Genomic DNA, 23,638 nt, shown 5'->3' with positions numbered 1-23,638 from the left:
AAATTTCTGTGCTAGAATTTTAAGCAGATGTTTATCACCATCACATTATAAAGTTTATATTGAATTTTAAATGGAATATTAACAAGAAAAATTTGTTTAGAAGCAAGTAAATGATTTCTCGTTTTAATCGATCTGAGATATTGTGATCAATGAAATTGAAAATAGTGAAATATATTTTCGCATTACGATTTTGAATGAATAATTCATATTTTCATAATTTATCAAAACTTTTAAACGATATAAGTAGGAAAATTAAAATAAAATGAAACTGAAAATTCCTATAGCCCATTATTTTGATAATCGTGATACCCTTTTATTTAAAATATATATTCATCATTTAAACAAAAAGATACGCTGTTACACTTCTAATATTTTAAAAAAATGAAGAAAATGTATAGTTAATAAATTTTAACTGTCCCTAATAAATTCGTCCATTTATCATTAAGCTCAAGAACACCATTTCTAGGACATAAATTTGCAGAGCATTATAAAAGATCTATTATCTAATTTGCATGAAATAAAAAAGCACATCTAGAGAAATTATAAAATTATGTAAAATTTATCCATATATGTATATATTTATACTTAGAAAAAGTTAATACAAATAAAAAAAATGAAGGTCATTAAAAAGATAATAGAAATATTACAAATATTCCAAAAATTTTGTTTAATGTAATTTGTAAAATTTTCAAAAAGATTCAAAGTTTTCCTAATTTAAGGACTTGTTTCGTTCTTGTGAGCATTTATCTAAAGGCTTTATTCCTTTATTTAAAATATTAAGAGCGATAGTAATACCCAAATATGGGACATAAATAAAACTTCTAGAATATGTGACTCAAATAAAACTACCCTATTACGTTACTTAAATAAAGTGGCAGCGTTGGTCCACTCCCACTCACCAACGCTTTCATCGTGCCCCACCAGTGGCCGAGCGCCGAAGCTCTTCCAACTGGTAGGCGGAGTCCTTCGCTTTAGAAAGCGGTTCTCTGCCGGGCTGGCTGCTATGGGTTTGGCCTGGTTTCCCCGGGCTTCGCACGAATGTGGGCCAGCTTCCCTTACAAGTCCTTCCAGGGAGGCACTTAGCGCACTTCGATTATATTTATTTGGCATTAAACCTTTCCAAATTAATCGTTGAAGAGACCAGAGCATAGTTAAGCAAATCTACAAATTTCCCCATTGAAGGTAAATTATAAGAATAGGCAATTAGTAATAAGTTTAGATATTATAAGATTATTAATTTTTAAGTTACACGAGTGCGCTAGCGTTTTGTGGATGCGTTGATCCACTTTCCCCTTTCACCATGAACGCACGACCTTATTTTTTTTTTTAAATTATAAACCCGAATTTATGACTAGAAGATGGAACCCATTTTCAGGAATGCGCGAGGGAGGTCGAGATCTGTTCGACCTCCCGGGGCTGTCCAGAAATGTTAAAATCGGTGTGCGAGAGGACAGCCTCGAGGGACTCAGGTAGCCGACCTCCTAGTGGTGTTCCTCGGGCAACGTTGTTGTTTAAATTCAACAACGGCTGACGGGCTACCAAAATTCTAGAAAAAAAGGAATGATATTATATCAAGTTTTTCCACAAAGGGAACCAAAATTGTTTTTGAAATTACTTCATTCTGCCAGATGTGCGGAATTTAGAAGAAAAAGAATAGTTGACACTAAGAGACGTTAGAAGGATACAAAATGTACATATTCACGAAAACATTCCTATTTTAAAAATTTATTTAAATGGAAATTCATTTCTTTGTGTCATATAGCCTTTTTGAAGCGTCCCGTTACGTCATGATAATTAAAATATCTCAGCACTGGAAAAGAGAAAAAGCAGAAAGAAAATTCATTAGGCTGTTTGACATTAAAGGAAAGAAATATTTCATGTAAGGCTTCGTCATGAATCTTTTATATATTGTTTTTAAATAGAAAAGATATTAGTGCATCATCCTTTTAGACAAAGAAAATTTTTGCGATTTGTTCTTCTAATTGGAAAGCTTATAACATTATAATGCGATCATGTGATTAACATAATCGCATGGGTATGGCAATGGTAAGGCAATTTTTATAATATAACCTTATTCACTTTTTTTAATTCTCTAAACTACGGCATGCATGATGAAAAAAAAAGTGTTCAAATATTCTACAGTTTGCAACATTGGACCTTAGAACTACAAAAACTTACATGTAGGTTTTTCTTGATAAAATGTGCTCTGTAAGGTAGGAATTTTCAAAATTAAAAACTAATCAACATTCTTACGTTTTCATTAACAATATGGAAATCTATTATAACTCAGAATTTATATTAATTTAATATTTTTAAATAGGTTTTTTAATGGTGCAGAATTTTATTTCGTATAAAATTTTAATTTCAATAAATTAAAGAAAAAATTTCGGATAGTTTTTAAAACTATGTGTTTCATCGCTATAATTACTGTATTTCTACTGAGACTCGTTGTGACGTATGAAAAACATATTTTGTGTCCAGTTTATTGCAAAAATAAAGACGCCTTATTTATGTCCGTAAACCTTAATTAAAAGTGTGAAGCTCGTTTATCATTTTACACTATAAACCTACAATTTCCTTCTGAGAGTGAGAGGGTTACTAAACAGGATAGCGCCGAAATTCGGTATGTATTAAGCATTCATCGGAAATACAATTCCATGTACATAGGATGATTTTTTTTATCAATCTATATACATGGAATTACTCTTCTTAGTTAACGTAATCTGCTAACAAACCTTATTTGATGATAACGTGACATGCTGGAGTGTGATGATTCATCAAGATGAAAAATTGCTTTAATGAGTATTACATACAAAACGTTTGATTTTGCTTGTAACTTATGGGGTCAATTGAATAATACTGCCACATGATCAACACAATGCGCAAGTCAAAATGCTAAAATGGCTGTGACGTCTCACCCATTTTTATCTTGCCAACGGTACAGTTAAATCAAAGTTAAATTGAAGCAGCGTATTTACAGTGTATCAGGTAAACACAAATCGTAAATATCATTCATCTATACTTATAATAAAGCTCAATGTGTGTGTGTGTGTGTGTGTGTGTGTGTGTGTGTGTGTGTGTGTGTGTGTGTGTGTGTGTGTGTGTGTGTTGGCGCTCTACAGGCCAGGTCATTTGACATACAGCTATCAAATTTGGCACATGTATACCTTAGAAGTCGGGAATGTGCACCTGGGGTCCCTTTTTTGAAATTTTAATTAGAACTTTAATTATTAATTAAAAACTAACCTTACTGCCAAAAAAATCTTCCATTTTCCCCACCGCCAACTTTTCCGCCAAAAATATCTTCCATTTTCCCCACCGCCAAATGAGTAAGGCTTGTTATTTTTTCTCCCAACAGTAATGAGGCTAGGGATAACATTTTTCGGCCGATTATTTCAAACGATTCTGTTTATTTTCTTAATGTTTTATGCATTTAAAATTAAACATTGTTAATTAATCCATGTTTCAGATTCATTCTGAAGTACTTTTGAATTAAAATAACACAGAATAAAGGAAATTAAAAATGTATAATCTGCATAGCGTTACCCCAACTGGCGTAGAAAAATTCACGCATTCGCGTTACCGGAGCTGGCGAAGAAAATTCACGCATGCGCATTCTGATTGTTGCCATGACAACCGTTATCAACGGATGATTTAAATTACTTTTAGGTTAGTTGCATGCTTTTGTAAGTAAATTGTATTTATGTTAGTTATATATTTTTTGTATATGCTTATAGTTTTAAGTTCATCGTTTTTTAAGTAGATTTTTTTAACCCTTTTTCAATTATTTAAATTATTTTTAGGTTAGTTGCATGCTTTTGTAATTAAATTGTATTTATGTTAGTTATATATTTTTTTTGTATATGCTTATAGTTTTAAGTGCATCGTTTTTTAAATAGTTTTTTAAACCTGTTTTCGACCGATTATTTTAAACGATTCATTTTATTTTCTTAAAGTTTGATGCATTTAAAATTAAACATTGTAAATGAATCGATCTGTTCATGATGAATCTGAGAAAATTTTGTTGACAAATTCTTGCTATATTACATAACTTAAGAAAGATATTCTTTAGTGCCCATAAAGTTTAAACGCTGAGTGACTCTATTATCAGTAATCATATTATTAAAAAAAAAATGCTTTGTTTCAGTAAAAAATATTATGATATTAATTGCAGTTTAGTCATTTCCATTTTAATTTTAAGCATGAATTCTACCGGAACTAACAGAAAATTAGAGAGATACATATTGTGTTATGGCTGAAGGACTTTATATTATTATGAGTGAATTACATGACTATCAAAATTTGAAGCTTTAAAATATTTGATGAAGAAGCTATTAAAGTAGGAATTACATAAAATATTTAATTATTAAAATTTTAACGAGCATTAAGATTGGCGAACCGGCTGGTCGCCGAAGGCGGCTAATATAATAATAAAACTAACCAAAAGATAGATATTAAGTTGAGGTCAGTTCTCTAAAACAATTATTTTAATTTTGTTTCCTGAAAAAGAAATTAAAATTTAAATCTCTTTAATATTGCAATGGTATATCCAATAAATGAAAAATATTACTTGTTAAAGGAAAAATTATAATTGACAAATACTAAATCAAGTATGAACCATTAGAAGAGGTCCCCACCAAATTTCCTCGTACATTCTATATAAAAGGTATCCCATCATTCCGGAATAAAATTGTGAAACTTGAATGCGACGGTCGTCTAAATTTTTATTTTCAGATTCTCATTGTAAGAATGGTACGCTCCAAAATATAGAAAAGAAAATCGTTAATTTTTTTCTTAGTTCCTTAGTGATGCAGAACAGTACTTACGGAATACCGATTTTTGGCGTAAATCTTGAGTCTTTTACTGAATTTAGCTTGCGATGTTTGGCGATTAATTCACAACATGCGGTTAACATACTAGCAGAAAATCGAATATGAATTTTAGATATCTTTTCTTCGATCGTTTAAAAAACTTTTAAGCCAGAATTACATTTCTAAATCAAATCCCGAATTTCATTTCTGTAAGTTACGTTGAAACACACTTTCTTCACATACATTTGACAATTCAGGTGATTAATCTGCTGACGGCTATGCTTCCAAATTAGCCAAACCTGTGCATTCAATTACGAAAGGAAATTTCTTCTTAATACGACATTGGAGAAGTCTTTAGAAAGCGAATTTATTATCATGTTAACAAAGCTATAGATGGAGTCAATCACAGCGTAGATACAACACCACCATGATGTTAGCTTTATCAAAATTAATATAAAACTAACCATAGTTATAAACATTCATTTCTTTACATTGATATTACTATACATTACTCGCTAGATTACTATACATTGGTTATATTCAGTTTCAGTTAAATCGTTTAGATACTCCTTTGTTAATGATTCCATAAACGCCTTATTTTAATTGTTTTATCCCTTAACTGGGGGGGGGTGAAAATTCAGTACTTAACTTGGGAGGGGCGGTCTAAGATTCTGCAGATATTTTTCTTGATATATAAATATGTTTTCAAAATTTTTCTAAATATATTATCAGTGAAAAAAGTAACTGCGTTTCAACATACATTTTCTTCTCAAATTACATGGTACAACAAAAAATATTCTTAAAAAGACATATTACTTATTATTTTTAAATCATATTTGTTTTTCCAGTATAAAAAGGTATATAGAAAACAATAACAACAGTTATATGAAAAATAAAAAAAATGACAATGAGTAAAATCGGCCCTTTTTTTTATTGGCATCATCGGTTTTCGAAGATATTTTAAGCATACAGTTTAAGTACTAGTATAAAATTCAGCCTATCAATTCTGTAGATATTTCTCTTGGTATATTAATATATATTAGAAATTTTTCGAAATACATTATCATTAGGAAAATTAATTATATTTGAACATATATATAAGAATCAGTCGAATCTGAATTTTCATCGAAAAAATCTTCTGTACAATTATCATCATCACTCAAATCACTTTGTGCTTCATTTAAAAGTCTCTGGAGCTCTGTTTACTCACGAGGATCATCAGTAGGTTGAATAATATTTCGAGGACCAAGTTTTAGCGCCATCTTGCTAAGCCTTGTTTAATACTGAATCACTAAAAGAAAGCTGCGGTCTTACAGGCATCGCGCAAAGAAATAGCTGAATTATTTTTAAAAAGTATCCTCTGAAACCGATTGAAAAAGTGCACGTTTATTGAAGGTCACGAAACAGGAAGCTACAGGGTCAATGCATTCAAATGAACTAAGAATAGAATAGGGGTGACCGAAAGTCCATCGTTAGCGGTCTGACATACCGCACTCCCCAGTTAAGGGTGAAATATTCTCTTTTCATGATGTACATGATTTTTCTAATGGAGATTAGTTTCATAATAGCTCTATCAGAAACTGAAATATCACAACTATTTTCTTTTTCATTCGTTCATTTCCATCGATATTTCCTTTTTCATTCGTTATTAAAGCCTACAGAACTTATGTAGATTATTTTAAATACAATTGAAGAAAGTCATACACAATATAACAATTGAAATGAAATTACGTATTAGAACCAACAATGAAACTTATTTGAATTTCAAAGCAGCAACATAAATCCATTTTGGAAATCGGGAAAAAAAAACATTTACAATATAATAATTGAAACGAAATTACATATTAGAACCAAGAATGAAACTTATTTGAATTTCAAAGCAGCAACATAATTCAATTTTGGAAATCGGGAAAAAAAATATTTACAATATAACAATTGAAACGAAATTACATATGAGAACCAACAATGAAACTTATTTGAATTTCAAAGCAGCAACCTAATTCAATTTTGGAAATCAGGAAAAAAATATTTATTAAAACTGATTCGTTTCATTAAAAATTCACACAATTAAAAGAATGTTATCATTAAAAAGACATTTTTTGAATTTTAAGACTGAGTAAAAATCATTTCTGCACCATAGCATTTCCGATTGCTTCGCCGAAAAATGCAGACACTGGGCTCAATTTTTCAATCATTTCAATTCTAAGTTATATTGTACAAAATCGCCCCGAGATGCACATTCTCAAGAAAAACCGAATTAGATAGCTATAAACAACTTCCTACAACTACTTCCAAACACTGACACACGCACATTCTTGACTTTATTAGTAGTTGATATTATGTTAATTTCATACCATAAATTTTCACAGATTTTTGAAATATAAATATTAATATATATAATAAAAATTCATTGATATATCAGAATTATTAATTATATGACTTCCGAAACCGACATTCAGTTTAAAATATGTAAATAAAATTCTTTATTTAATGTAGAAAGCAGAAATTAAAAAAAAAAAAAAACAGATTAATTTCATAACTGTTCATTTAAAACACCGATCCTAGCAATTTCTATTTAATTATCTGCGAAAGTCAGTATTAAGGAAATTGTGAAATAAGATTAAATTCAAACATAAAAAATACATGTCTTAGCTTACATAATTAAATTTTTGAACAATGACAAAACCAGTGGCAGTAGTCTCCCCAAAATTTTCTCTCATACTCTCTAATAAACTTGTCATGTCAATGAACATCTTGCATGGCGTTAGCGTACAACAGTTACGAAATATTCACTTTTGGTGTTGATTTCATATTTTTCATGAGTTTATCGTATCATCTTTTGGCAAGTTATTTGGCGATTCATCCTCGGCATGCGTTCATTTACAAAAATCGGATTTGTGTTTTAAACATATTTTTCTCGACCGCTTGAAATAAAAATTTGACACAAAATTGCACTTGTAGTTAAAAAATCCAATAACAGATTGACTATACGTAAGTCTTTGCATTTTTGAATTATCGCGTTTACATGTATCTGAAAGATCAGGCTGACAGACAGTCAACCTATAGTTGGATTTGGCTCAAAATTTTACAAGTGTTTACACTATAGATGTTAAATTTTTGTACAGAGTTTTATCTAACTCTCCTAGCCTTGCAATTATCCTGTTAACTTTTTTACGAACAGTCGAATAGATGAATTTTTTCCGAACAGAATTTACTCAAAATTTGATATAAATATGCAAATTTGACATAAAAACCATGTATCAAATGTCATCCGACAAGCTCTAAACGTTTGATAGTCATCCTTTTCGCAGACATACGGACATTTTTCAAAAATGTGTTTTCGAACTTAGGGAACTGTAAATCCTGGAATTTCGTCATGGTCTCGCATTCGAATTTTTTGAAGATTACTATTACTCGTATACGTAATAGAAAAATAGTAAAAAAGATCGGTAAAATGCAGTTTATAAAAGCTTTTTATAGTCATATATAAAATTATTTCAAATTATTGTAAAATATGAAAAAATAAAGATTACTTTTGAATTTTCTGCGTTGTCACAAAATTTGTTTTTTTGTTTGTTTTTTTTAAATTACATTTAACATTTACAGCTGAAATCTATTTGATACCAACTTCTGACAGAATGTAGTTGATTCCTAAATAAAGCAAAAAAAAAAAAAAAAAAAGAAAGAAAGAAACAATGGAATGTATGAAATTTATTTTTAAAAATGAAACGTACCAAATTTTTTTATCTAGATTGTGATTAAGATAAAAAAAAGGAAGGGGGAGAGAAATTTAAGACCTACAAAATCTCCTGTGTTTGTCATATTTGGTCCGAAATAACATCTTTGAGAGCCCCTGGGTACAAACTTCTTTTATACTCGAGGGCCTTTTTATTCGATTTGCACAACAAATAAATTGTGAACGAAAATCGTCTCTCGAGTGCAGAGTTTTCCTTCATAAAGATATAAATTTCTGCTGTTAAAATTCTCAAGCTTTCTCCATATTGCTAAGAGCGTTTTTGAGTTTTTAAAAGTACACGAACAAACGGGCATACAGATTTTTATTAAAAGAATTTAATTCGAATTTCTATAGATATCGGAAAATTTCTTGTAAAGATTTCATATCAGATATCCCCATTGTAACACAGTGCGGTTTCAGTTAAAGACAGATATTCATAGATATACTGGGAGGCGTAGATCTAAACCAGCGGAAGAGAACTTCTTTCTGACCTAAAACTTTCTGACATACTTTGGCATGGAATTGGTGTACAATAGTTCCGAATTATTACCCTTTGGCGTGAATTTAACAATTTTACTGAATCTATCATGTTGGCGAGTTTTTGGGCGATTAATCCTTTTCATGCAGTAAGCGTAAATAGAATTTGTGTTTTAGACGCATTTTTTCCAATCGATAGAAATAAAAATTTGACACAAAGCCACATTTGTCAGAAAAAATCCCTTAAAAATTTTAATGTATATAAGCCATTGCGATTTCGAATGATCGCTTTTACTTGTTTGTAAAAGGAGAAACCGACAGACGGTCAAACTCCTCATCTTTAACCTCCAAATATGACAGATGTCTATACTATAGATGTTAAATATATATTTACCAAATTTTATTCAATTAGTTCTGAAATTTGATCATTATCGTATGAACTTATATTCGAATAGCCTGACAGACTTCCTCTGCACGGATTTTGCTTAAAATTTTATAGATCTAAAAATTAGGGTGAAGACCGTATAGTAAATTCCATATGTAAAAGTCAAAACGCTTTTTCTGAGTTATCTTCGTCACAGACAAAGGAACATTTTCTAAAATTGTGTTTTTTGAACTCAAGGAGGTCTAAGAAAGATCATGAGGGTTCGAAGAATCGAATTTTTTGACTATTATAACACTTTCTCTATACTACGTATACGAGAAATTAAAAATATGTATATTTGATTCAGAGATTTCAGAAACATTTATATTCTCTGAAATGGAGAGGTTGGATTTCATGCTGATTAGAATACTTTCTTTGTAAATTTTATATACGTGAAGATAAAAAATGGGAAGCATAAAAGTAATAAACTTACATAAATATGAAAAAATATACCTAAAGATTTCAAAATACCATTTCCACAAAAAGTACTAAATGATTTTCAAAAGTATAAAAGTTTCAACTGATTAACAGTATCAAGATTTTACAAATGGGTAACGGTAGAAAATCTCTGATGAAGAGGTCAAAATGAAGAAGAGGAAAAATAGAAATAAACAGGTGATTGGTTTATAACTTTCTTTGGGAAATAGAAGAGATCTTGAAATGACCCACCTTTTTTTTAAGAAGCTAAAAGCTTTACCCATTTCAGACTATAAATATATTCCTGTTTTAGGTTAGCAATAGATTCTTTGCACAAAATATATTAAGATGTTAATCTTTTTTGAATTGCTCCACATCTAGGTTCGTAATCACTAAAAAGCCAATTTAATTGATTTTCATAAATTTTTTAAAAAATAATCAGAAAATCCATTTATTAAAGTACTTAAAAATTTGTTAAAAAAATACCTCCCACAAGTATAAGAAATGGCATTATTTTAACTATACTTGCGCATTTGAAATTGAATCCATCATTAATGACTTTAAGACAGACTTTTGGAATTCGTCTGCAATGCTCTACAGAGTCTCTATGCAGAACCTACTATATGAACTCTGTAGAACTTAGTATAGTTTGTAGATCTTAGTTACAGAGTTTGTCAAACTAAATCTTAGTTGAGACGAAATGCTAATGACATATCGGTCAGGATTTAGCAAAATTTTTAAAAGAAATGGTACCAACAAAATGTTCTCATAATATTTTATTCGACATTCCATTATTCTCAGAGATATAATAAATGCTCAATTTTTGAAATTTCTCTTTACTTCTTTATGTATCGATATGGAAACTATCGACAAATGAAAATGAACATAATTATGCATGATTAACACATATTTTGACATCATGATGTTGAATAATGTACTGCCAGACAAATATTTACACATGGCAATTTTCCTGAACTGAATAAATGTACGTTATTGAAAAAAAGGTTTTCATCTAAGTCTCTCTAAATATAAAAATAAACCATATTTTTGCAAATTTTGTAAATAGAAATATGATATTTTGTGCAGGCATTGATGAATGTAAGAGAAACATTTTTCTAACTGACAAATTTTAGAATATGGGTGAAGTATAAAAATTTAATTTTATGTCTTTTTAAAGTCGTCTTCCGCAAATTTTAAAGTGCTTTCATACAATTAGTTACCGTATTTGATGAAACTGTGTAATCGAAGTATATGTATGTACGAATAAAATTTAGAGAAATAAAAAGCGAAATCTTGTTTCAACTTTTATGGACATCCTCCATATATTCCAGATTATATTATGCTTCTAAACACGCTTTTCAATACTAACATTGCATTTCGTAAATAAAAAATAAATACAACGAATAAGGCACGAACTTCATTATAAGGCGCGAATAATTTCTGTAATCAGAAATTATTGGAATCTAGTTGAGGAGGCTTCTTCACATAGCCAAGGATGCCAATATGATAAATCGCCAATCAAGATGGCTGCCCTGATAAACAATACTGCAAAACAGTTATTCTCAGCAATGTTGATTTTTCTTTTTCACCACTTGGCATTATTGGCGAGGTAGGGAGGTAACTTGAACTACATTTCAGGGGAGATTTTTATCTGAGCCAGTCGAATCTTTCGTCAATATTAAAATGCAATGCTTTGATATATTTTTGTATATTCAATATTCAAATTGAACGATGAATAAACGAAAATGTGTTGTAACTCCGTCAAATTAAGTATATTTTACAAAAATAAGAGTTATATACTGAATTCTATATTGGCTTATAAACTGGGATACAATCTGGTAACTCTTAACAACAGAAAGTCAGAATATTTGATGGGTATTTTAGCTATTAGAGCATTAAGTTGTTATAATATATAGCGATTTGGCATTGCTGTTTCTTTGGCGAAAAGAAAAATTCCATAAAATGCACTTTATTCAAGAAATATTAATTTTATATGCTAAATTCAAGTCCGGATCATTGTGCAGTAATACAATGCATCAAAATAGCAGTAGATTTGCAATGGTTGATACCATTTTGATGGTTGTAATAAAAGTGCTTCATGAGACAGTCAAAGTTTTATCAGCAGAGAAGTACATTTTTTATCAAATCTTAAAATAGGCTATTCCAAAATACTTTGAAAGGCACCATCAAAAGCTTAAGCATCCTTGATTCATAAAATATACCCAAAGCTCATCAATATCTACACCTCCATATGAGTATGGTGATTCAATTTGTCAGTGTATTTAGCAAAATCGTTATGCCACAAATTCATCTCATGCTTTATAAATATTTATTTAATTGTAAAGATTTTGTATATGCACGCATAAATATTAGTTGCACCAAAAATATTACAATCAGAATTTTATAAAATGAAACATCCATATTTCAGAGAAAAGACTTGTGATTATAAAACACAAAATATAAATAAAAAAAAAGGTGAAAATCTTTCTTTTCTCATTTTGTTTGCAGAAAAAATAATTAAAAATCCAGAAGTCTGCATATAAATTTATCTTCATTACAATGATTTATAATGATGCAGTCAAGCGGGAAAATATGACTCATAGGGCAAGCAAGCCCCTTCTTTATCTCGAAAGGTAAAGCAATATTAGAAATGATTATTAGCACAACATTTAAATACAACTACAAAAATACAAGAATTAAATAAAAAAAACGAACTCTAATTATTCTTCGAACATAAAAAAATAAAATTTATTATTATTGTTAAAGAACAATTATTATTTTCTTTTTACAAATAAAGAAGGTTCAGTTTTCTAACCTTAATTCCTCTTTCCAATAACATAAAATTATATAAGGTCCATAAGTATTAATTTTTCCGGAAGAGATTTAAAAACTGGTTTATTTGGAAAGAAAATTTGAAAATGTGATTATGAAAATTCTTAAAAGTCATCCTACTTTCTTTCGATGAATGATTAATATAAAATTAAAATCATAACTATTTTGAAAGAAATGTTGTCATTGTTAGCAAAATCAATTTCTTGAACTTCAACTTTCACTTCGCACACAATGAATGTGATTGGTTAAAATTCAATGAACGCCAGTTTCACAATTAAAGACGCCATTTTCAGTGAAAGTGTTCAGTATTCACTTGTGTGCATAATTTGAGACTTTGTGCAGACTCTGATTTTCATTTGATTTTGCTGATTGCTTAATAAAACCTTTTGATTTACATTATTTATCTGTTTCTAACATCTGATATAAAATATGTCTTGTTTTGGTTTGCTCTTAGATCTCGTTGCAGGTCCCGACATGATGGACTGGAACTGCTGCAGCGACGACGAGGCCATGGACTGGGAGCCAGTGGACTGCGTGGAGGACATGGAGTGGGAGGAAGACCCTCTTCCTCCTCAGGTTAGTCCTCCCTTGCATCCGAAGTCGAAGGAGAACTTACCTTTGAAGGCAAAAGTACCCGCGCCTTTGACGTTAAGCGCTCCAAAACAGAAGGAGCGTTTAACTTTGAAGACGAAAGTACCTCAGCCAGCAAAGGCAAAGGCTCCTGAGATGAAGGAGCAAGCTCCTGTTAGGAATGTTAAGAAAGCTTTGCGCAGGTTGTAGGACAAAAACATCGAATTAGACCTGAATTTTAAGTGTTAAATGTCGCTCGAATAAAAGAAATTTTCTAAAATATCTCGATATTACAGATCAGAAATATTATTTACAGATATGAAGCCCGTTATATTTGGTATTTTACTGAGAAATTTGAAAACAATTGGTCTTTTATTCCCTTAATTCAAATTTTGCGATTTGGATAAAAAGATTAAAATTCACTAAATATAATTGATAAATGAAATTTTGCCAATTGCAGGTTTTCGATATTTTTTTATCACATAAGAAATTCGGTTTGCTTTCCAATGTGAATACAATTAGCTTTGCAACATTCTGCAAACGTCAAATCAAATCAAATATTCCTTATCTTTAAATATTTCGCCATATATTAGCATTTGAAATTTCATTTTATATATGTCCGTTAGAATTATAGCAGATATTCGCCAAGTTACAATGTTCGCTTTATACGGTAGTTAGTTTTTTATTTAAAGGTTTTTCGCCAAAGTAAATCCGCAGTTACTGAGTTGTTGGCTCAAAATGTTTTCATAATATCTTTCTATTGGAAGAACAGCTAAACTAACCGCTTTGAATCCAAAGTATGAAATCTTACATGCATATCAATTAGAGTAACAATTATAGTGGGGGGCAAAACTAATTATTAGAATGTTATAAAGCGCTCTTGGCAAAAGTTATATTTCACCAATATTTGGCTGGTGTTCTCAAATTTCGTTGTTGTCGTTAATTCAGATTTTCTGTCTTGCATATCTTAAATTTTTGAAAAAGATATTGGATATGTGCCTTAAAATGTAGCAATTTTGATATAAAAATTAATTTCAAAGTAACTTTCAGTTGTTTGTCTAGCAAATACTGTATGCATAACCGCTGTAGTAAAAGATATTTTATCCGATGAAAAGAAAACATACCTTTTTACTTATTTTTGATTTTTGAAATCTGGTGGAATTTCATTCTTTTGGATTATTTACGTTGCACTTGGCATTCTTACATTTTTTTGGCCATATCTGAACTAACGAAAGAAAGTGGAAGTTTTGAATAAGTTGAATTTTGGTGCATTTTTACATTGAATGAAATTTCAACTAAATTTGTTTACTATTTTTAAAGGGAAATTTCGCTTTGTAGTTTCATTATAGTAACTGTCTATCTTGTGTCGGAGTAAACATAGCATTCCTTTGCTCAATTGCAAAATCCTTAATATAAAAGTAAAATTATTGAAATTTTCCCAAAAGAGATATAAGCAACTTCTATTACCTCTTTTATTTTTCTGGGAACTTTTAAGCACAGTTTTATAAGAAGTATTTATTCTTCAATTTCTGTCAACTTTGCCATATATTTATTTTTAAACTGACCATTTAACTTCATATATATAACAGAGAAAGCAGATGCTATTAAGTATTTTAACACTTAACTTTATAATGAAGCTTCAAAATCTTTGAAACAACGACAATTTAGTCCTCACGATGTAAAATAACTTTTTTTCAGTTATTTATTTCCGACTGAATTAAATCAAAATTGTAGAGAAATTGGTAGCACAAGCCTCAAGTACAATGTAAGATTTATTAAAAGATAATTTAAAAATTTAACGATAAAGTTATACAATGTTTAATAAAAATCAAAAAAATTAGGTGGCAGCAATTTAAATTTCCTCTGGGGAATTTTAAGATTTATAAATAATTTTTAATCATGTATAACCTTATTGTCGTAGCAAAATAAAATAATGCAAGAGAATTACTGTGCAAAGCTTTCTTTTCAAAAATAAGTAAATAGTACATCAAAACATCAAATAAGTGAAACGAGAGTTTCAGATAATTTATATATATTTAAATAATTTTTCTACTAGAAGCGACATGAAATCAGAAACAAATAACTTTACAATTTTATCATGTTAGATATTTTGTTTATGAATTTCATTTGCTTATTTCTTCTCAGATATAGTTATTTCTATTCAAAATGAATAATCTTCAATATCGTTAATTACCATTTTAAGATAGACGCTGATTATTTTTAAAACAAATAACTATACATTGAAAAATTGCAACTATTCTTATGAATATATAAATATAAAATAAATATGTAATATTATCTTTCCTTAAGTCATTTTTTTAATGTTACGGAAAGTGCTCCAACTTTTTATGAGAAAACTCAGAGAACTCTATCTTTTACTTAAAACTATTGCAAGATAACATAATTACAATCAATTATATTGGCATATGTCTCTTACAACAATCAATTTTATACATTTAAAGACGGCTTTCTAATTTTAAAGTTTGACAATTTAATTTGAAAGAAAATATTTTAGCTACATGAGCATCTATGTCATGCCATTTTGGCTTAACCTCATGTCATTGGAGAATATATTCAACAGCAGAGCATGAAGTTACTGGTAAATTTTTAGTAATTAACAGATTGGTTTCAATAATATTTTATAAAAAACGCCAAATATCATTTGACAAGTATTCACTGGCAGATGATTAATGTACAAATACATCATTTTATCATACATGCAAACGATAAACTAATCAGATAAAGACATCAATAGGAGGAAAGAAATACAGGAAATATAAAAGAAATACTTCAAATAAAAACAATTTTTTTATTGCTACTAATGAATATGAAAATAAAATCAAACAAAGAACGAGTACCAGAAGTTGAGTTGAAGAAAATCCCAAAGCGTTGCTGCGAAATCATAAGATAAAAATTGTTGACTGCAAAGTAGATAAAGGGGAAACGATTGACTTAAAAATATTTTTCAATTGCAGAAAACTAACTTGACAGATATTTAAAGACAGAAGACAGATTTTAAAAACCAAAACAATTTATTGAATATATTCATAGCTGCGGGCGAAGCAGATTCAAACTTTTGTGGACACAAATAACAACAGTGCTTGGTATAGACAATCTATATATGTGTGAAAAAGAAAGAAATTATGCTCATTTAACGGACATATTATCATATATTAATTTTATGGTATTTTCCATTTCACCGGTTTAAATCACGCCAAGCAAATTTTATTGGCGACAACACACAATATAAACAAACACAAAATATAATTCATAATTTCATTGACGCATAGGATATCATATTTGGCGCGGGCTGTATCATTTTTGGCGACATTATACCCAGCTTTAGAGAAATAATGTACTAAAATTTTTTACAATTTATCTAAACTATCATGTAAAACAAATTCTTACCCACAGAAGCCTGCTATAGGAATTTTTGGAAGACGAGATATCCCGTCAGTGCAATAATTGTATTTGAATTGTGGAAGAAAGTAATAAATACATGACATGAAGCGTTTTAAAAATAAAACGATTTATTCAATTTCATTAATTATAGAGTGGGTTTTTTTAAAAAGAAATCCATGAAAAATAAGCCATTTTAAATTTTATTTTCACACTTGAGAATAAGGATAAAGCGAAGGAACTATTTAAAAAAAACTATTCCTTATATCTCATTTTAAATAGAGATTATATTAAAAATGCGCATTCAAACAGACATAAATGATAGTGAAGCCACATATAAACATTTATCAATTGGATGTTATATTTTACTAGAATATATAAGGTATCTCTGATATATTTTAGTCATGAATGTCAATTCTTTAAGACTTGAATTACGTTACAGTAGCAATACATTATTTTAAGCCATAACTCATCAAAAATGGCATTCCGGAAATCTCTAACTCTTAATTAAATTTTTAAAACAATTCAGCATTTCTAAAAAAATAGAAGTGGGCGTTTGTCGAGAGTTTTAAATTTTGGCGATATTTTCTTTATCTTGTTGACAAGTCTTATGTGACCATTTTAAGTTTAAACCGTAGATTCTGGATTTACTTATTGACAAAAAGCAGTGAAGATGATAAAAAGACTAGAAGAAATTTCTGAAAGTAAGATTTAAAAGTAATGTTTAACATCATTTAGAAATAAATTACCGAAGTATTAAAATGAATAATAATGTTTCAAATCATTATAACTGTTACATTATATGAATAGCAACAAATGCTATAGACGTAAAATGAATCGTCATTGCAGAATAAATGAAGAATTACTTTAATTTAAAGTTTATTGTTCATCAAATGAATTATGATTTCTTTTTATTAGCAGGAATTCAAAAGATTTTTCTATTTATAGTAAGGAAATTTTTAATTTAAAATATTTGAAATCCAATTAAAAACAAATTTTTCTGACTTTTGGGGAATTTCCATTCAGAATATTTTCGAAGCACGCATTTTTTTATTTTCCAGTTATTTGTTGTTGCTACAAAAAAAAAAATCTTTGGAAAAAATTAGTTAACAAGGTAATTTATATTTTAGTTATGGAATTTAATCATCTCATTGAAAGAAATTACCTATCCTACCCTAGCAAGACCAGTTTTGAGCCAGTTGGCAACTTCAACAAAAAATATGTTGCCCTTCAACCATAAAAAGGGTAATGAGTAATTAGAGGAAACGACAAAAACTAAAATTATAAATAATCCAGTTAACAGTAAAAAAAAAATAAAAAAAAATCTCGCTAACCTTTAAGAGTTGAATTTTTTTTTAAAAAAGTTACAAAAACAAGGCAAAAAAGACATATTAATCAAAAGGAAAATACATAATTAAACAACATTGAATTTTAAAAAAATATTTACTAAATAAAATTCCGAAAACTACAGATCATGAGGCACACATCGATTTTTGGCAGAAGGACTAAGATTATTTAAAAATGAAGAGCAATTTTACTCCAAATACATCGTTTGCACTTTAACGGTCAAGCAGGAGAATTATTTACTTGAATTTGCATCTTCAACATGTTTACGCTTGAATTCATTTTTGATTAAAAAGTTTTAAATTAGGAATTTCCACTCAACATTTTATTGATATTTTCGCTTTCAATTTGATGCAAATGACAAAAGAGTAAAACAGCAAAAAATTTAAATATTATTTTTTTTATTTAGGGCTAGAAATAAATTATGAAGATTATTGAATTATTTATGAATTTACCATATAGAAAGGGCGTATTCATGTGTCAAAAAAATTAATTCTTCTAAATTACTATGCTGGAATTTTAAGCCGGTGTTTATCACGATCGTATTCAAATGTTTATGTTGAATTTGAAATGAAATTTTAACAAAAAAAAATTTTCAGCATCAAGTAAATAATTTCTCGTGTTTTTTTTAACCCTTGGAAATTTTGGCATAAAAGAAATTCAGACGAGTGAAATAGATTTTAGCATTGTATTTCTGGGTGAATAATTTATATTTTTATAATTTATCAAAACATTTAAATGTCATAAGTAGGAAAATTAAAATAAAACCAAACTGAATGTTCCAAAAGTCCATTACTTTTATATTCAATATAACTTATTAACTAAAATATATACTCATCATTTAAAGCTAAGATATATATTCATCCTTTAAAGAGGCACTATCATTGCACTCAAGTAAAAATAAATGGGAAAAAATTAATAATTTTTATCTATTTTTATGAATTTGCCAATTTTATTTAAAGCTTATAAAAATCATTTATTAAGACGTAGATTAGAAGTACATTATAAATGATCTACCATCTAATTAGCACTGAATAAGAAAGACAGCTTTTAGTAAAATGATCAAATGTCATAAAATCCCCATTTATATGTATATAATTCTTGCAGTTCTCAAATTAATAAAAATAAAAAAATAAAGGGTATCAAAATATTAATTGAACCATTGCAAATATCCAAAAAACTTTGTTCGATTGATAGTGCAAAATTTTCAAATAGTTTCCTAATTTAAAGATTTCCTGCGTACTTGTGAAACATTTATCTGCAGGCTTTATTCATTCATTTGTAATATTAAGAGCGACAGAAACATCCGAATATGTGACTTAAATAAAACTTCCCGAATATGTGACTCAAATAAAACTTCCCGAATATGTGACTTAAATAAAACTCCCCGAATATGTGACGTAAATAAAGTGGCAGCGTTGGTCCACTCCCACTCACCAACGCTTTTTTCGTGCCCCACCAGTGGCCGAGCGCCGAAGCTCTTCAAACTGGTAGGCGGAGTCCTTCGCTTTAGAAAGCGGATCTCTGCCGGGTTGGCTGCTACGGGTTTTGCCTGGTTTCCCCGAGCTTCGCACGAATGTGGGCCAGCTTCCCTTACAAGTCCTTCCAGGGAGGCACTTAGCGCACTTTGACCATACTCATTTGGCATTAACCCTTTTCAAATTAAATGTTGAAGAGACCAGAGCTTAGTTAAGTAGCATCTACAAATACCGAACTTATATCCAAAACCGTGGCTTAGGTAGTTATAAGAATATTAATTCCTAAGTAACACGAGTGCGCTAGGTTTTTGTGGACGCGTCGATCCACTTTCCCCTTCTACCATCAACGCACGACACTTTGCTTATAGTTTACCCGAACTTGTGACCAGGAGATGGAACCCATTTTTAGGCATGTGCGAGGGAGGTTGATGTATTTTCGACCTCCCGGGGCTGTCCAGAAAGATAAAAAATGGTGTGAAAGTGGACAGCCTCGAGGGACTCTGGTAGCCGACCTCCAAGCGGTGTTCCTCGGGCAACGTTGTTGTCTTAAACACAACAGCGGCTGACGGGCTACCGAAATTTTAAAAGAAAAACAAAACTTTTCAAGTGATTCCGTAAAAAAAATTCAAAATTATTTTTGATATTACTCATCTCTGCATTATGAACAGAAATTAGTAGAAAAATGAATAAGCAACATGAGAAGACAAGTAAATGTTCCTTCTTACGAGTGTATCTATTTTTATTTTAAAAGTTCGTTTAAATAGGCAATCCTTTTTTTTTATTTAATTTCTTTTCATTTTTTCATATAGCCGTTTTGGATTGTTTTCCAGAGCATTAGCCTCTGCATCGGAAAAAATGAAAAGATAAAAGAAAATTAATTATTGATTTTTGAAATTAAAAGAAAAATGTATTTCGTTTAAAATTTCGTCATGAACTCTTATATTAGTTTAAATAGGAATGCTACTAGTGTATCCTCTTTTGAGGGAAAGAAAATTTTAGAGATTTATACTTCAAGTCTGTCAGATTATAACATGATAATGCGATTTTTATAATGTAAAGTTCATACATTGGAATAATATCTATAAATTATGGCATAATTAGTAAAAAAATTGTTCAAACATTCTAAAGTTTGCAATATTTGATATTAGAGCTATAAAGTGATCATTAACGAAGGATTTTTTCCAAAATTAAAAAGTACTCAATATTTTAACATTTTCATTAACAAGTTAATACCAAAAATTATATTAACTTAATATTTTAAAAATAGGTTTTTATTAATGCAGAATTTTATTACGTGCAAATTTTTAATTTCCCTAAATGAAAGGAAATTATTTGGATAGATTTTAAAACTATATTTTTCATTGTTACTGTTACTGTATTTATACTGAAACTGCTGTGACATATGAAAAAATATATTTTTGTCAAGTACCCACTTTATTACAAAACTGAAGACACCTTATTTATGTCCGTAAACCTTAATTAAAAATGCGAAGCGCGTTTTATCAATTTGCATTATAAAGCTACAGATTCATTCTGAGCGTGAGTTGGTTACTTGACAGAATGGCTCCGAAATTCGGTATTTATTAAGCATTCTTCGAAAACACAATCCCATGTACATAGGCGGCTGTTTTTGATCAATCTATATACATGGAATCACTCTTCTCAACTTATGTCATTTTCTGACAAACTTTTTCTGATGAAAACTAGACATGCTGGTGTGTGATGATTCATCAAGATGCATTTTTTTTTAATGAGTATTACATGCAAAAAGTTTGATATTGCGTGTAACTTATGGGGACAACCCAATGCCATCAAAAACATAACTTGTAAAAAAAACTAAGTCTTGCAACTCAGTTCTATCGTAAAATGTTGTGAGATCCATGTAATACCAAGTCGGTCGATTTATTTAGTGCCTACTTAAGGGTCCTTCTGTCTTAAGTTATTACGTAATTAGCTAACTTAACAACATCTTATAGTAACCATATCAATATTAAAAATCTTTTATGGTTAGAATAAATAGACTGACTTGGCCATCGCATATATTGACTTGGCTTCTCTATGAACTTTGGGATGAGACCCCATCGCATGAAATCACAATGTATCTTTACATTAAATTAGATTACATATTATATTAAATTAGATTGTTTAGTGCGATTGCCAAGTCAATTTATTTATTTAACCATAAAAGATTTTCAATATTGATATGGTCACTATAAGATGTTGTTAAGTTAGCTAATTAACGTAATAACTTAAGACAGAAGGACCCTTAAGTAGGCACTAAATAAATTGACCGACTTGGTATTACATGGATCTCACAACTTTTTACGATAGAACTGAGTTGCAAGACTTAGTTTTTTTTACAAGTTATGTTTTTGATGGCATTGGGTTGTCCCCATAAGTTACACGCAATATCAAACTTTTTGCATGTAATACTCATTAAAAAAAAATTCATCTTGATGAATCATCACACACCAGCATGTCTAGTTTTCATCAGAAAAAGTTTGTCAGAAAATGACATAAGTTGAGAAGAGTGATTCCATGTATATAGATTGATCAAAAACAGCCGCCTATGTACATGGGATTGTATTTTCGAAGAATGCTTAATAAATACCGAATTTCGGAGCAATTCTGTCAAGTAACCAACTCACGCTCAGAATGAATCTGTAGCTTTATAATGCAAAATGATAAAACGCGCTTCGCACTTTTAATTAAGGTTTCGGGGAAAAACGTCAACATTCTAATAAAAGTTTCATTAATTCAAATTCTAAATTATACCAAAAAATCGCATAAAGGCACACATTCTCAGATTCAAAAACATATAAGTTAGTACCTAATTTATTAGCTGTAGGTCAGACGGTTTGTGTACAACATCAACACAAAAAAGCGCATATTCATCTGTATTAAAAGTAGTTATATGCTAATTTCCTATCATGACTTTCCACATAATTTTAAAATATAAATATAAATAAAAACAGTGAAATTTCATTGATATTATCGAGTTCTTAGAAATTCTTAAATGTATGGTTTTCGAATCTAACATTCAATTCAAAATATATAATTATTTTATGTAGAAAGCACAAATTTAAAAAAAATCTGACTAATTTGATAATTCCCAGTTTAATTTAAAACATAAATTCTAGCAGTTTCTATTTAATGACCAACGAAAATTAATAATAAGAAAATTGGAAAATAAAATTAATTTCAGAAAGAAAATTAATTTTATTACTTAATTAACATTACTATTTTAGATCAATTATTAAAAATCGATAACAAGATATATGAAAGCCATTTATAGTTTTATTAAAAAAATCACTTTCAAATGATTATTAAAGATGAAAAATTTAAATTTCCTGCAGTCTTGAAATTTGCTTTTAAATCTACGAGAGTGGTCTTCCCCAAATTTTCTCACATATTCTCTAATAAACGTGTCATGCCAGAGAACGCCTTACAGGGCACTGGCGCAAAACCGTAACTAAATATTAACTTTTGAAGTGGACTTAGCATTTTTATTCAATTTATCGTGTAATACTTGGCGAGTTATTTGGCGATTAATGCTTGGCACGCAGTTAATATTATCCGAAAATCGTAATTGTCTCATAGATATGTTTTTCCCATCCAATTGAAACAAAAATGTGACACAAAACTGCACTTGTAGTTACAAATTCTTATACTAATGTTGATATATTTAAAACATTGTGTTTTTGAATTATCGCGTTTATTCCTTTCTGGAAGTACAGGCCGACACTCAGTCAACTCGTTGTTGGATTTAGCTCAAAATTTGACAAGTATCCACAATTCAGATATTAAATAAGTGTACCGAATCTTATCTATGTAACTATCGTGTTAAACTATATTCAAACAGCTGGACAGACGGACTTCCAATGAACAAATTTTACTCAAAATTTGATAGAAATCTACAAATTTCGTAGAAAAAACGTATACTAAATTTCAACCGTCCAGCTCAAAGGGTTAGTGAGTTGTCTTTGAATTTCCCCACTCTAACACAATTTGGTTTGAGTTAAAGACAGGAAGTCACGGATATACACACAGACATAATCCTAAACCAGCGGGAGCAGTCTCTCCTAAGCGCATTCGCACGGGATTGGTGCACAAAAGTTTCGAGGTATTACCCTTTGGCGTGAATTTAGCA

The sequence above is a fragment of the Argiope bruennichi genome, chromosome 10, assembly GCF_947563725.1.
Source record: "Argiope bruennichi chromosome 10, qqArgBrue1.1, whole genome shotgun sequence".
NCBI classification, from domain to species: Eukaryota; Metazoa; Arthropoda; class Arachnida; order Araneae; family Araneidae; genus Argiope; species Argiope bruennichi.
Note: the sequence above shows the minus strand (reverse complement) of the source record.